Source organism: Pezoporus flaviventris, unplaced genomic scaffold (assembly GCF_033815535.1).
Source record: "Pezoporus flaviventris isolate CSIRO_AGI_PZ_B2104156 unplaced genomic scaffold, CSIRO_AGI_Pfla_v1 ptg000228l, whole genome shotgun sequence".
Classification (NCBI taxonomy): domain Eukaryota; kingdom Metazoa; phylum Chordata; class Aves; order Psittaciformes; family Psittacidae; genus Pezoporus; species Pezoporus flaviventris.
The window spans coordinates 77,194-89,328 of record NW_026892776.1 but is presented as its reverse complement, the minus strand read 5'-3'; the positions used below and the strand labels follow the sequence as shown (position 1 = coordinate 89,328).

The following is a 12,135-nucleotide window of genomic DNA, read 5'->3' as shown; positions in this document are numbered from 1 at the left end:
CAAAAACATAATGGGAGAAAAAAAAATCCTGCTTCACAACAGTGAATATTTTGAAAATCCCTTCACTGGCATGTGTCAAGTAACTTTTTCCAGATATTGAATTATTTATTGTAAGGCTCAAAGCCAAACACGATGAGGTAAGGAGATGAGGTGCTGTAAAATGTTCAGTCTCAATTTACACAGATGTCAGATAACTTGCATTTGTCTTTCCACCAGTGCTGAGAAGTTACAGCATTTTCCCATCAATATTTAAGGAAGAAAGAATTAAGATGAGTCTTACTGAAGATTCCCACTATAGATTCCCACTTCAGATTCCTATGCATTTTATCTTGAAGTTGTGCCTTCAAATCCTGAGCTAGTTTTAAATCTTCCTTTGAATCAGAAATTTCAGAATTAACACTTCCTATCTTTCCGTCTGCTCTTATGGCCAATAGGTTTACCTCTTCTTCTGCCACTCTTTTTGCCTCTAAATCTGCCAGTCGGTTCCCTTTCTCCTGATCCGTGTCACCCCTTTGGTGTCCTCTAGAGTGCATCACTGCCACTCGATTCGGCAATCTTACAGCCCACGCTGGGGCAGGGGCTGGGCGTGGCGGCAGGACCATTGTGTCCCAGCAGGGCTGGGCTCTCAGGAGGCTGAACCGAAGTCCTGTGCTTTTGGTGCAGGGGTGCCAGGAGCAGGCGGCTCCTTGAGGAAAGCTGCTCGCAGCCCCTTCGCATCAGGTAAAGATCTGAGCCAACACCCTTGTGTGTCCCGTGCACACCGTGTGTGTGCAGCCCAAGAGTTTGGCTGAGAACTGCCCCAGTCCTGAACCACTGTTCTGGGGCAACCCATCCAAGGAGATGGGCGCCTGCAGACAGCACTGTGGCTTCTCTTCAGCATAGCCTCAGACAGAGCACAGACTGAGGAACCCCTGCCGTGCTGAATCAGTGCTGTCTGCATTGCTGACCAGTGTAAGAGATGTGTCTGGAGGAACAAAGGGTTGGTTACCGAAGGAAACACTTGCAGTGCAGGCATGTTTCCTGGCGCTGCGGATCAGTTCCCAAGATCTGGAGTACATCGTTTTGTATTGCAAAATGTTATTGTATGCAAATGCAGTTTGTCAGTCTTGAATTGTGTGACATGATAATGACTCTGTAATTATGATAAATCATGTCTGGCACCTGTTTATAGGTATATTCGTAGTGCCTATAGAAGCTGAGATAAGCTTAAGCAAGGGCTGTCTTGCTTTAGCCCTTTGTATACATCTTGTATCTATTCAGGTGGCTGCAATGAAACAAGAGGCTGGCTCCAATGTGCCATTAGGGTGGAGAGACTTCCCTGTTACTCACTCCTATCAGGTATCATTGATGTATGATGCTAAAGCTGTTTCTCTGGAACACATGGGAACCAGACTTGAGCAAGGAAGGTCAAAGTGAAATGGAAGCAGCAGTGCTCATCAAGCTTTGTTCGCAGTTCTGCAAGAGGAGAATAAGTTGGAATTTGGATGGTTGTTGGTTTCTTGCTCCTTTCCAATGTGAAAATCATGCCATGAGGAATAACACTTTAAAAAATCTGATGTTCTCTCTTTCAAGAGAAACAAATGAAGGCAGGAATCCCATTCAAAGACTGTATCTCTCAATGCATTCTTCTGTTCAGAAACATTATTGTCTGCCTTTTTGTTTTTCTTCTTTCAAGAGCACTGTGGAGAAAGTGATGTCTGGCTCTGTGCCAGTTCCTCAGCTGGTCCCACTTGGAATCCCTCTTCCAGGGAAGGCTAACCATGAAGTAGATACAAATGCTCTTCTAAAACTGAAATCAGGTCTGAGAAAGAGCTTTGAATACAGGTAAAAACGTCTCTTACATGTCCATGTGAAACTTTGAGCCTCGAGACTTTTGTTTGCGTTTCGTGATGATTTTGATGAGAACGCATTTTGTTAAGGAATGTAGAAAATTAACCAAGGTGTTTTGATGCACCAGCTCTACTTGTCCTTAATTTGATGCATTGAAGCAGTATTACTGGCATATGAGTTATTTCCTACATGGTAGCAGTCTTGATTGCTTCCCAGATCAAGCTCTTCAACTGTTGCATTTTGGCTTGACTGCAGAAAACTAGTGTGAGAAAGTATAGTATATTTTATTAATTTCTCATCCACGTCCTCTGTGGATCATTGGCCTTCACCCAGAGCCCAGGAGATAAACGTCAGAGGCTGAGAGAGCTGTTCAGCTTGCAGAAGAGAAGGTTCCTTAAAGGGGGACCTTAGAGCAGCTCTGGGCCTTAAAGGGGCTAGAATAAACCTGGAGGGGGGCTTTGGAGAAGGGGTGTAGGGACAGGACAAGGGGGAATGGCTTTAAGCAGTCAGAGGGGAGACTGAGATTACTCTGCTTCCCTCATTATTCTACTTCCCTCAGTTGATTGTAAGTGCTTAGCACAGATGGGCAGGCAGGACTCGGGCAGTGGGGAGATGCCTAAAATGCTCAAGCGCAGATTAGTCAGAGCTCTGGAGTATCTGTCACTGGCCTAGAAGCTCCTGCAAATAAGGAACTGCTGTTTACTTTCCCATGCTTTAAAACTGAGATCGTGTAAACCAGGCACAGGCTGCCAAAAAGAGAAAATAATGGATGAAATGATAAAAAATTAAAAATCTGTATGAAAAATGATGTACTCACCCAAAAGACAGAAAATCCTCTGCAAAAAAAGCTAGTATCTTCTTTTAGAGTACATCCCGAGGTGAAGATTACAGTGGGAGGAAAAGAGACACATTCCTTAATTATTTCCTGAGAATACTGGGGGGTCTGGGGGAGGGTGTTAGATATTCCAGACTGAATATTGAGCCCTGGCATCAGTGTTTATTGGAAGCTGATACAGAAAGTGCAGAAGTGTTAGGTAAAGGTGAAGTACAGCTGTGCGGGAGGACTGACCCGCTCTTCCCTTTGGAATGAAAACAAGGACTTGGTGCAGCAAAGAGCAGGGCAGCATAAATGAGTATGTGAACATCTGTCCTTGTCTCTCTCTTTTATAATCTCCTCCTCCCTCTGTCTAACCAATAGTTTCTTTTTTCCGTTGCTTCTTCTCCAAGAATGTCTAGTGATAGTGGCTGGTGCTGGAGCTCACTTGGCATATGAGGAACTGACACTTGCTGTTATGTATTTTGGGTGCTAATACCATTCATGAAGAACAAGCTGCAGGTTTTTCAAGCTGCCCAGGTAGTCACAGAGAGGACGTTCTGCATTTGTTCCGAATTCTGAAACTGCTGCAGATACTACTGTTGTTACTGGGTAGTACCTAGAATCTCCAGTTGAAGAGATTCCAGTTGCACCATGCCTGAGCTCGCACCAAAAGTCCCAGAACATAAAAATCCTCATTGTGAATAGAATGGCTCTTCCAAGAGTTCTCAGAGTCAATATTCCATTAGATAATCGGCTGAAAAACAATTGACCTTGACTCTGAAATTGTTTAAATATGTTACAAAAGATGCCAGAAGTGGAGCTTGACGAAGATGGAAGAGGGAAAACAAGAAATGTAACTGATCTCAGGGAAGCTGCAAAGTAGGTTTTACCCTAATTAAGTGCTTGCATGTTGGATTCTGAGAGTGTGAAATAATAATTTAGGAATTGAAAAACAAAGATTAGAATCTGTTGTAGCAAATCGCTGAGGGTACCCAGACAAGACTTGCCTAGCAGATGGTTTCTGTGCGTGAGCACTTGCAAAGTTCCAATAAGGAAAACCATCACTGTGGTATGCAGAAGTGAGCAAGGAGCCAAAAGCCTTAGTCTGCCTCAGAATGACTGTCAGTTTTTAAAGCATTCTGCTAGGTTTTCCTAGCAAAAAATAGTACCAAGGAAAGTTAAAGGAGGTTCAAAACGTAATGCTCATGCAGCAGGACTTGGGCCAGCCAGTAATGGCCTCAGCTCTCCCTTCCTACAGCGGCCTTTCTACTACCGTGGACTGTCCTAGTACTTTGGCATCTCACCTCATCAGTGTGCTCCTATGTTTAGCACATGTCTGAAGGTCAAAAGGCAATGTCCTGGGCTCTTGACGCCAGGCAGCACCTCCCTTGCAGATGGACAGCAAGCATCTCCAATCCTAGGTAGCAACCAGGATGAGAGAAAACCGCTGCAATAGCCTCCCTTTTCCAGCTGCTCTCCATCCTCAGCCTGTCTGTTTGGAGCACAGGGGTACCTTCTCTTACCTCTCGATCTGAAGCTGCCACATTCTGGCACCTTGGTAGCAGTGGTAACACCCGCACCTTAAGAAGTTTCCTTCTTCTGGCCTCTACAACTACACTGTTCTTTGATCAGAAGATCCTTCATTTCTTCTGAGGAAAACATTCATATGCACTTTGCAGGCTAGGAAAAAAACTCCAAGAAGTCCTCCTTTTGCTTCACTGAGCTGTTTTCTGATTCCCTGCTATTAGCAGTTCTGGAGTGACAACTGTTTGGCTCTTGGTCCACTGCAGATCTGCATAGCGTACACTTGTGTCATAATAATGGTCAGTTCTATCTGGTGAGAGTGAGTACTCAGGAAGGTTTTTTACTAAAGTGTTTTCAGGAGCCGTATGGGCATTTTGACAATTGTTTTGGTGTAACTGTGGGTGATGTTGGCTTGGTGGTGGAGCTGGAGCTGGAGGACAGTAATGTACTCATCCCTAGCAAAGATATTTGCAATTCCTTCTCTGTGCCTATTTGTTGTTTAAATATATTTTGCTTTTCTATCTAAAGCAAGCTTTTCTCTGGTTTGTCTTTTCTCAGCGGCATCAAGAATGTCCTGGATGCAAGATCAATTGGAGTACAAGGTTTTGAAGACTTTGCCATTTCTTGGTACTGGATTTTAATGTAAGATTCTAATGGGTATTTTTACGTTTTTCCAAACTCACTTTGGAGCATGTAGGGAATTGAAAAATAGATCACATACATGTTTGTTACCAAACCTACTTTTAAACTCTGCTGTAGTTTTGTTATGGTTCTGTACATGAGGTAAGGATAGCACAGCATACATGCATACAGTATTGTCTGGAGTAGCTTTTTGATATCTTATCAATCACAGACCCAAGAGGTGCTGTCTTCTGTTGCAGGACCCATCTGCATGGTAATTTCAAGCCTAAAAAATCTTGATTAAGAGACTTTCTAACCAATTGCCATTGTTAAATATCATGAGTATCTATATAAAACACATCACAATTCCCAAATTGATATTAGCGATATGTAGTTAAATTCATTATAATACATAAATCCAGTATAACTCTGTAAATCCAGTGCAGCAGGCGAAGCAACTTAAAGAACAAAAACTACTAAACAGAGTTAGCCTTATCTTGCAATTCTTACTCAGTAATCGGCAGTTAGTAAAAATGCAGCATCAAACCAAAAGAAGTAGGTATTTTGCTGAAGCAAATATGTAAGTATATGTGCCTAAATGGCCATTCTCTCTAGATCTCTTATTGAAATGAGGCTTGTAGTGCACATTCTTTCAAAAGAGATACTGATCAACAGATGGGCTGGAGAGAGAACTGACCATTTTCTGAACAGAGTTTATCAGTCCTGAAGCCAGTTTCCACATTTCAAATAGGATACTTTTATAAGGAATGATTGTTACTTTTAAAGTAGTTGGATAGAATTTTCATCACACTTTTCACCAAATGACAGCATGCATCCAATGATTTCCGGGCAAACATATTAAAGTGCCAGAGGTTGGGTGATGAGAGTGAAGGCCTGATGGTGAAAGGAGGCAGGATTAAAAATCAGATATGGAATTTTTCTGTTCTTTTTATCTTTCTCCCAAAGAACTGCTGCTTTCAAGGCTCAGTTGAAGGGAACCACTCTGTTAAGGACAGTTGTTACCATATATTCGTTCAGTTTTGGTGTTACTAGGGCTCGTGTAAATCTGAAGCTAACTGTAGATAAAGGTAACTTAAGTGCTTTAAAGAACAGAGTCAGGAACTCCAAAACAACAGCTTTTTTTTTTTCAGGAATACATTCTGAATTTCAAACAAGCCATTCAGAAAGGGAGAACACATCATGCTGGGAAGCCTTTAAAGGGCTAGGTCTTCAGACCAGTTTACAAAAGTTTAACTAAATAAATAAACTGATGTTCTTTTTCTTTTCCCTCTGCCCGTGTGGCTTAGTTTGCCCAAAACATCCGGTTTTGATTGTTTGTGGTCAGGCTGACCCATTTTTTATCTTTAGTCACTGGCTAAATAAACACAGAATGTTCAGAAGAGAAGTTTCTCACCACAGGCAAGAAGAGGGTTTCATTTCTTTTGAGTCTGTTCTAATACAAAATTCTGATGTCACACCTCAGAATTATGAGAAATGAAATGTTCTGGGAAGTGTCTGAGCTGAATCTTTGTTGGATGGAACCATTACTCACTCTGCTTCATATACATTGCTTTAGAAGGCCCCCACTGAGTAAAAAGGCCTTTTGCAGTCATTCTTTCCTTTCTGACTTGCTTTCTGGGAGTGAAATGAAAGCCAATGTTTCCTTACCACAGACTTGATAAAGAGACTGGAGATGTCTTTCCTAGGGATCCCACTGATGGCTCTTAACAGGTTCTTTTTATGCATCACTAGGCCCTGATCATTTTCCTCTCCGATGGGTAGAAAAAGTCACTGGTTTTCCTCCTGAAATGAATTCTTTTTTTTCTAGGAAAGCTCCTCAAATGTTACTTTCCTAATATTGTTTCTGTGCAAGCAGGGATTTTAAATGGAGGACATAAACCAGCAACCTCCCCACACACAGGTATTTCTCCCGTTTAACTTTGTGTGCTGTAGACTAGGCCATGGCCTGGGAAAGGCAGTGAGTTGGTCAGCCAGTGTAAATGACCAAACCAGACGTGTGCTGGTCCCATTCAGATGCCCTGAGAACTTAGTGTGCGCCAACATTTCTGGCTGTGTCTGGTGACATCATCATATATGATCTGTCTGTTTCTAATAGCAAGAGCCATGAGGAAATATTTCATAAGGAAGATTTTGAAATACATTTTTACAAACCATTCTCCTACATGAGATGAAATGACCCTCATTTGGAGTAAGAGGCATGCAAGAAAGATTCTCATACTTGTTCTCCCTGTGTTTCTGTTTCTCATCTTTCTAGTGGGCTGTTCATTGCAGTGATTGTGAGTCTGCTCTTCCTTGTGTTACTGAGGTTCACATCTGGGGCCATGGCTTACAGCTCTGAGATGAAGTCTGCCTTAGTTCTGTCGGTAATGAAAGTATTCAGTCTTCTCTGTAACCCTTCATACACATCTCTGCATAGCAAGAGCAGTTTTTCTGTGACTGGCACAAGTGTTTTAGAGCTCGTGGTTACCCACTGCAGACTCCTGAGTTGCTCAAAGCCCACAGCTCTGTGATTCCTCCTTCATTCAGTTTTCTGGCTACATCAGGAGAACCTGTGTATAAAGTAATGGCTAATCAAACACCATGCAAGTATGCAAAGCTGACTTGTGGCCCAGAGGTAGGTGTTACAAATATTTCCCTGCTGTGAGAGCTATACTATTTGTATTTCTTAATCACTATTAAACGCAATGTGAGAAAATCTGCGTATCTTAAGTAGTGATTCCTTGTGTTAAATCTGAAAATAGTGCTTCATGTTCAGCTAAGACACCTCTGTTCAAAGCAATTTAGAGCTATGAAGCAGGTTTTTTGCTGCAGTGTCCTGTGGGCAGGTGAGTATCAACCAGCCTCTTACTGGGTGAGAAAGGAGAACACAGAAATACAGGTTTATTTGGAAAAGCGTTCCTGAATTCATGAGGATTTCTGTTTTTGTGGTTCTCAAAAGGCAGTGGAAGAATTTGAAAGCTGTGCCTCAGACTTGCCCAAAGACCAGCCAGGTTTCAAAGCAGAGGCTTGGCTGCTTTTGCACAGTGATGACCTTTATGGAGCTCCAGAAATACTTGTCTTTTGACTTGAGTGTGGGGTTGAATTGAAGTGTTTCTTGAAAACTAGAAATATTTATCAAATGTTGTATTGGGGTTATTTTCAGGTGTTTAAATGTCAATGTGCTGCTGTGCTTAGGTACATCCCAGACAATTCCCCACCATCCTGATACCCGAACACTAAAAAAGAAAAGAATTAGGAATTGACTGGTTTTATTTAACCCCCAAACTGAGCAAATACATGAATTGAACAACAGAACTAGGGAAGAGTAATTCAGTGTAAAGACTGCTCCTGTTTTAATACCGTGAGATAGGTAAGGGAAGCTGTGACACTTCCAGAGCTTGTACAGAATGGCTCAGCTCAGTTGATTTCAGTTTGGTGGTGATTTACACAAGCCTCTGGTTTTGACTTGGCCTCTGATTTTCAAATGTTCTTATTTCCTTACTATTACTTTTTATGTGAGCAGCTTTTCTTTAATGAAACTGAAGTGTTTGTTTGTCTTAGAAGTATATTTGTGACATTCAAATTCCATGTCTCTAGGTTTCAGGCATATGGTAAACAGTCCTGTTTGCCAACAGTAAATTTTAAACACGTGCATGAGACATTACTATGAGTCCTTATATATGTAAACATGTTACATAGTACTGGAGTGCAGTGTTGAATGACGTAATGAGACATCAAGCAGAATGATGTGATTTGTATGAAGCTGCTAAATTTCAGAGCCTGTGAACACAGAATTCAGTGCTTATCACTGCGCTGTTGATTTTTCCTCCTGTACAGACTTTAACACAACCAATGTGACTAAATTGTGTACAGGTGCTCAGCGTACTTTGACTTTTTATGGAGGAGAAAGCCTGTACCATAAGTACATCTTCATCTTCCAGGTAGCTTGTGAAAGCAAGCTGCCTGAAATACAGACACTGAGGCTTCTTCCATCAGTCACACTAGGGTTAATCAAATCAAAGCATAACATTCCTTTTCTCTGGAAAACTGAAGTCCTAGCCCTGTGTCCCTGTTATAAAGCAGAGATTCCTTCCCTCATGGGATATTCAAGCCCTGTACTCCCACAGATCCCCCATCACAAATGTGCAGCTAAACATAAGCTAAATATAAGCCTCAGCTGTGTGCTGGGGCAGGGACTCTGCTACCTGCCAGGGTCAGCACTCAGCCTGCCCCAGAGATCCCCACAGCACTAGAGGAGAAGCTGTGGGAGAAAGAACTACCCCTGCCAGGGAAGTGAAGTGTTGCAAGGGTGATGCTGCTCCAATCCCCAGTCACTTGGAGCATGTTTGCATAGTGTCCTTCTGAAAGACACCGAGACAGCTCAAAGAGGTCTCCCCTAACCTGTCACTGCCTTTTTCTACTCTCACAGTGCCCCATGCCCAGAGGCATCAGATGCCCAATGGCAGCTCCATCACCCAGCTCTTCCTGCCATTCGCAGACACGCGGGCGCTGCAGCTCTGCCACTTCTGGCTCTTCCTGGGCATCTTGCTGCCTGTGCTCCTGGGCAATGGCCTCATCATCACCAGCACAGCCTGCGACCAGCACCTCCACACCCCCAGGTACTTCTTCCTCCTCAGCTGCTCCCTGCTGGACCTGGGCTGCATCTGCACAACTGTCCCCAAATCTATGGCTAATTCCCTCTGGGACACCATGGCCATCTCCTACACAGGCTGTGCTGCACAGGCCTTTTTTCTTTCTCTTTTTCATCTTAGCTGAGTTTTCTCTCCTCACTGTCATGTCCTACAACTGCTACCTGGCTATCTGCAAGCCCCTGCACTACTGGATCCTCCTGGGCAGCAGAGCTTGTGTCCACATGGCAGCAGCTGCCTGGGGCACTGGGTTTCTCACTGCTCTACTGCACACAGCCAATACATTTTCACTACCCCTCTACCAAGGCAATGCTGTGGAGCAGTTCTTCTGTGAAATCCCCTAGATCCTCAAGCTCTCCTGCTCACATTCCTACTGCAGGGAAGTTGGGCTTCTTGTGGTAGGTGCCCTGATTGCTATTGGGTGTCTTGTGTTCATTGTGGGGTCCTGTGTGCAGATCTTCAGGGCCATGCTGAGGATCCCCTCTGAGCAGGGATGCCACAAAGCCTTTTCCACGTGCCTCCCTCACCTGGCCGTGCTCTCCTTGCTTGTCAGCACTGCAGCATTTGCCTACTTGAAGCCCCTTCATATCCTCCCCATCCCTGGACTGGGTGGTGTCAGTGCTGTACTTGGTGGTGCCTCCAGCAGTGAACCCCCTCATCTACAGCCTGAGGAACCAGGAGCTCAAGGATGCTCTGAGAAGCTGGTGACTGGATGTGTTTCAGCAGCCATACACTGCCTGCTGTCCTCTGCAAAGGGCTCCCAGTGTAAGCCATGCCAGGCCAAGTCTGTCTTTTCTGCTTTCAAGTTGTTTTCCTGTTTCCACTTGTGATGTTGCCATCTTCAAAGACATGTCAGTTTTCATCCTCTCCTCCTTAAGTAGCCACCCGTCTTGTCTGACCCACAGCCTTTGTGTCAATGGGATCTCTCATTGTATTTAAGGCAAATAAATGATCCTGCAGTAACTTCTTCTCTGTGATGTGTCCTCACATGGCAGGAATGAAGGGGAATGAAATCAGCTTTCTGGCTGCTGCAGCTCTGGGATACCTGCTCTGTGCCTGGGGCAGGAAGAGCTCTTGGGGAGCCCAAGGGCTGGGGCTGTTGTGCTGGTGTTGGGCGATGGGATGGCATGGGGGGGCTGCAGACCTCTCAGGGTGTCCTGGGCAGCAGAGCAGGGGACACAGGGGTCCCTGCAGGGGACTGCCCTGCAATGGCACAGGCTGGGGCTGCCTGGCTGAGAGCAGCCCATGGGAAAGGTCTGGGTGGGCAGGAGCTGGCCAGGAGGCAGTGTGTGCCCTGGCAGCAAGGGAGGATGGCAGCATCGCAGGCTGTATGAGCAGGAGCATGGCAGGAGAACAAGGGAAGGGATCCTCTGGAATACTCCATCCAGGTTTCAGATCCCCAATTCAGAAACGCTATCGGCAAGTGGGAGTGGGTTTACCAGCGGGCCCTCAGGACAGGCAGGGACTGGAGCAGGGTGCCTGGGGGGAGAGGCTGGGGGAGCTGGGGTCCCTTCCAACCTCTGTTCTCTTATGATCCTACAATGATGGGTTTATGAAGGGTCACAAAGATGCTCTAAGGGGCTGATGATGACAGGCTGAGAGAGCTGGGGGTGTTCGGTGTGGAGAACAGAAGGCGCCAGGAAGACCTGAATAAGCCCATACCTAAACAGGACCTACAAAAAAATCTGGAGAGGGACTTTTTCACGAGGTTGTGCAGTGACAGGATGTCTTGGGTTCAGCAGTAGCAGATATTTTTCTCCTTCTTAGTAGCAGGTGCAGTGCTGTGGTTTTGACTTTCAGCCTGGGAACAGCGCTGATAACACCGATGGTTTTAGTTGGTGCTCAGCAATGTTTACTCTGACCAAGGACTTTGTGAGTCTCATGCTTGCCAGGGAGGAGGGGAAGCCGGGAAGAAGCAGAGACGGGACACCTGACCCAAGCTAGCCAAAGAGGTATTCCATACCACTGGACATCATACCCAGTATATAAACTGGGAGCAGTTACCCAGATGGGTGAGATCACTTCTCGGGTAGGGCTGGGTATCATGTGGTGTGTCATCAGCGGTTGTATTCTCTTCCCTTGTTATTTCCCTTATCATTATTATTATTGCTGGTAGCAGCAGTGATTTGTGTCATACCTTAGTTACTGGACTGTTCTTATCTCAACCCGTGGGAGTTATGTTCTTTCAGTTCTCTTCCCCATCCCGCTCTGGGAGTGAAGGGAGGAAGGGGAAGGAGTGAGTGAGCGGCTGCATGGTTCTGGGTTGCTGGCTGGGCTTAAACCATGACACAGGACAAGGGGTAATGGCTTTAAGCTGAAAAAGGGGGGATTTAAATCAGACGTTAGGAAGGAATTCCTCCCTGTGAGGGTGCTGGCACAGATGCCCAGAGAAGCTGTGGCTGCCCCATCCCTGGCAGTGTTCAAGGCCAGGTTGGACACAGGGGCTTGGAGCAAGCTGCTCTAATGGACAACTCTAAAACACCACCATAACACCCAGGAACACCCCTGAAACATCTCAAAAAAATCCCTAACCATCCCCACAGCACCCGAAGGACATGCTAAAATCATCCCTAGAGCTCCCAAAACACCACTGGGATCCCCCAAACTCCTCATGTGCTTGTCCCCTCCCTGCTGTCATGCCCTAACCCTAAACCATGTCCCTGACTGAAACCGCTGTTCCTGACCATAACTCTA

At 45.1% G+C, this 12,135-nt stretch overlaps 1 long non-coding RNA gene and 1 pseudogene across 1 annotated transcript; both read left to right on the top strand.

Moving 5' to 3' along the window:
- The first annotated feature begins 594 nt into the window (after window positions 1–594).
- LOC133262980 (uncharacterized) lies at window positions 595–1,956 on the top strand. The gene is made up of 2 exons (XR_009741421.1): window positions 595–720; window positions 1,261–1,956. It is a non-coding gene; the product is annotated as an uncharacterized LOC133262980 (long non-coding RNA).
- Window positions 1,957–9,463: 7,507 nt separating this feature from the next.
- On the top strand, window positions 9,464–10,654 carry LOC133262987 (olfactory receptor 14J1-like; annotated as a pseudogene).
- Window positions 10,655–12,135: the final 1,481 nt, after the last annotated feature.